Raw genomic sequence first — 3,798 nt, 5'->3', positions numbered from 1 at the left:
GAACAACATCACTCCTAAATGTATATGAAGGATCAATACGGAGGTTTAAAGGTGGGTTTAGGGATAACGAAACCTTGGTGCGATCTGAGTGAGCTGTGCTTAATGCTAGCTAGCGTAATTCGGGAGAATATGTCTAGTAATTGTGGTAATTACTCGGGAGAGAGTTACAACAGTTAGAGTGCTCATGATCGGTAGAGAAGACTTAGGCAAACTTGTAGAAAACGTAGCGGAAAAGACTCCGACAATAGGGAAAATCACAACCTTAGGTCATTCCAATTCTTGTTTACAACCTGTTCGTAGTTAGTTGTTAATTATTATATTTTAATTACGTGATATTTAGTTAGTAAAACCCAATCCATTACTTAAATCCTTCTGAAGATTGATTGTGTGAATCTGTGCGAGTCTAGTAGCTGTATTTGATAGGTTAATTCCTTGTGGGATTCGACTCCGGACTTATTAGCCGGAATATATTTGTATCGACCGCTTAGTCCTTTTTATAAGGCATAGTTGGGCATGATCAGGTAGTTATAGAAAGTTAATAGTCACTAAACAATAGTGGTTTATGAAAATTCATCTTCCTTTTCCGCTAGGGGTGTGGAAATTGCACTAGGTAGCTGAGTTTAAGGACGCCATTTTAAAACACATCTAAATTTTTAAAAATTATCTAAAAGTTTAGTTCGATTTGGCAAACCTTAGATGGCTCCTATCATCCTCTTTCTTCATCATACATTGTGATCGGAAATTTGAGCTACCAAAGTCTAACTTCAGACTCGAAGTTTGAACTGCCAAAATCAAACTCTGACTTCGGGTCTGAAGTTTTGAACTGCTAGAGTCTAACTTTCGTTCGAAGGTATAACATCTGAACTACATCCTTTAGACCTAAGATCTAAAGTTTAATTTTGGCAATCGAGTTTGAAGTTTGAAACTTCATCCTGAAATTTGAAACTTTAGACTCGAGGCTTAAAGTTTGATTTTGAGGGGGTAAACTTTAAATACTTTATAAAGCTTGGCTATGTTTTAAAGAGAAGTCCTAAAAGCAGCTATACGCGCACTTTTCCCGCTTGAGATTAGTACGCACTTAGATGAAATTTGAGTTGAAGCGGAAAAAAAATGATCACTTAAAGTGGAAGTTAAGGAAGAAATAAATTTACAAAAGTTGCAGTTAAAAAAAGATTTTGTCGAAGTAGAAGTTGTATTTGAATTTTTTTAATTTTCATTTTAAAAGATAGTTTCTGAAAAATAATTATATGCATTTGGACAACATTTGAGTTGAAGTTGAAAAAAGTAAGTTTAAAAATACTATGTTGAAATTGTATTGGGACATGATCTTCACTTTAGTATAAAATTTATGATATAGTACTTACGTAAAAAAAAAGGGCAGCTCGGTGCACTAAACTTCCGTTATGTGTGGGATCCGGTGAAGGGCCGGACCATAAGGATCTATTGTACACAACCTTACTCCTACATTTCTGCAAGAGGCTATTTCTACGGCTTGAACCCGTGACCTCCTGGTTACATGATAACAATTTTACCAGTTTCTCCAAGGCTCCCCTTCAAAATTACGATGTGCATGGTTACTGAATGAAAGTGCATAAGCAAGGGACATAATAGTGGTATCATAGTTAGGGGTGTCAATGGATATTTAAAAACCGACTAAACCGACCGAACCGTACCAAACCGATTTTAAAGTTTTTTTAATAAAACCATAGGGTTTTATATAAATTTATAATTGTACCGATAATTAGGGTATGTTTTTTATTTTACGAAAATAAACCGAAAAATACCGAATAAATTTACATGTGAATAATACTTTTATATATTAAGTTTAAAAATAATAATGCATTAAATTTTTCCTTGGGCCTTAGAATTATGAAAATGATTACAAATCAACAAGTAATTAAACTCAAAATCATAATTCCCAACCTATTATGATACTCCTATTGAAACTAAATTATTTTCAGCATATTCACTAGCAAGACACAAGGTATTCTAGCGTTTATGAGTAGCAAGCTACAATGTATTGAATATGTTTCCTTTCATATGATTTGGATTTCTCTTTTTGAATATTTAATCTTCTATAGACTTTATTCTTTGGTCCCCGCTTGGTTAGCATGTGATTTATATTTTCTTTGTCTTTGCTTAGTTTCTTTTACGCTGCTGTAAAATGATTGATGGATATATACTCTGGCCATCTTTCATGTTTTCTTAATGCATAACTCTTTAAATAGTAAAATGTCTAGGGAGTTTTGCAAAGCCCTATAAAAGTACGTATGTTATTGCATTATACTTCTACTAGTGACTTTTATATGACATTTAAAAAATTTACCGAAAATTAACCGAACCGTACCGATACCGAAGAGAAACCGACATGATTGAGATGGTTTCGAAAAGTCTAATTCTGGTTATACATAATAGAATAGCCGAAAAATTGGTATTATATAAATTTTATAAAATAACCGTCGAAACCGAACCATTTACACCCCTAATCATAGTCATGTTATATACTACAAGAAATCGGCCTTTTGTGGCAACCAAAGTTGTTATAAAAGCCTAGAGAGTCACCACAAAATGTTTTTTAGAGGCGATCATAGGCTTGCTCCAAGAATTATAGGTTGATATGCATCGTACTATTATTAGAATATGTTTATTTTGGTTTTTCATTTATGCTGCGAAGGATTCAAAACTACTTATATTTGAATTCGCAAAGAAACCAAGAAAAATAGACTTTGGCTTGTGCTGTAAAAAAAATATTAATCTAAGAATTCATGTTATTTATGCCATTAGTGTAAGCAATTTTTATATTATGAGGTTAATTTTACCAGATGTACTTGGTAAATTGACCTATTTTCATCATTACAAATCTCATATTTTACGAAGTTTACCTATATATTTATATCGTTGACCTAATAATGTATATAACTTAAACTTTTAAATTTAATACTAGGAATTCTTTAAAGAAAAAACAGAACTTCTAGCTGAAGAAGTTTTACGTTTGAAAAAGAAGTTAAATAAATAACCATATTCAAGGAGACAAGGCATGATATATCGTTATTGGAAACCATCTCATTTATAATTCGTTACAAAAGATGAAAAAGGTTCGAGTCTGAGGTCCACACTTATATAGGCAACAAGGGGCAGGACAAGAAGGTAGAGTAGAGCCATAGACGCACGTTTTAGAGGATACGACTCTACACAAAACATCATTATCTAGGAGCAAAAAAAAAAAAAAAAAAAAACAAGTAGTAGTAGTAGTAGTAAATGGAAAAATAGAGAGGCAATTTTTTTTAGTATCTTACTTTATCCATTAGCACTTAAAAAACATAGGTTTACATGCTCTCATTGTCACGCCAGGCCGCTAATTAAATGGTACATTTCATCATCCCCATTTTTTGGCCTCATAGTTAATTATCACAATTTCTGAAAGCAACATCAGAACAACCCCACATTTCTTGTGGTCCTATAATTACTGCTAGATAGTCCAAACCCATCTGCCTATTTAGGGCTTGTGAATGAGGATTGAAAATGGTAGAGAATATTTGCAAAGGCATCATGCATATATGGAAAAGACTAAAGAGAGAGTTAGTGCCTTGCAAAGCGGATTCTCACAGTTGTAGAAAAGGACTCACCATTTTCAAGAATACTCCCGGCATGAAGATGGACAATTTAATATAAAAAACAAAGAAAATAGTAATTAAGTGCGTTGAGATGAATGAAATTTATCCGCTCTTAATTGAATATGGGGAATTGAAAGAAATTTCTGATAATAAATTAATGAGTCTTACATGACGTGGATCCGAC

This window comes from Nicotiana tabacum, chromosome 22 (genome assembly GCF_000715075.1).
Source record: "Nicotiana tabacum cultivar K326 chromosome 22, ASM71507v2, whole genome shotgun sequence".
Lineage (NCBI taxonomy): Eukaryota > Viridiplantae > Streptophyta > Magnoliopsida > Solanales > Solanaceae > Nicotiana > Nicotiana tabacum.
This window is presented reverse-complemented; position numbering follows the sequence as displayed.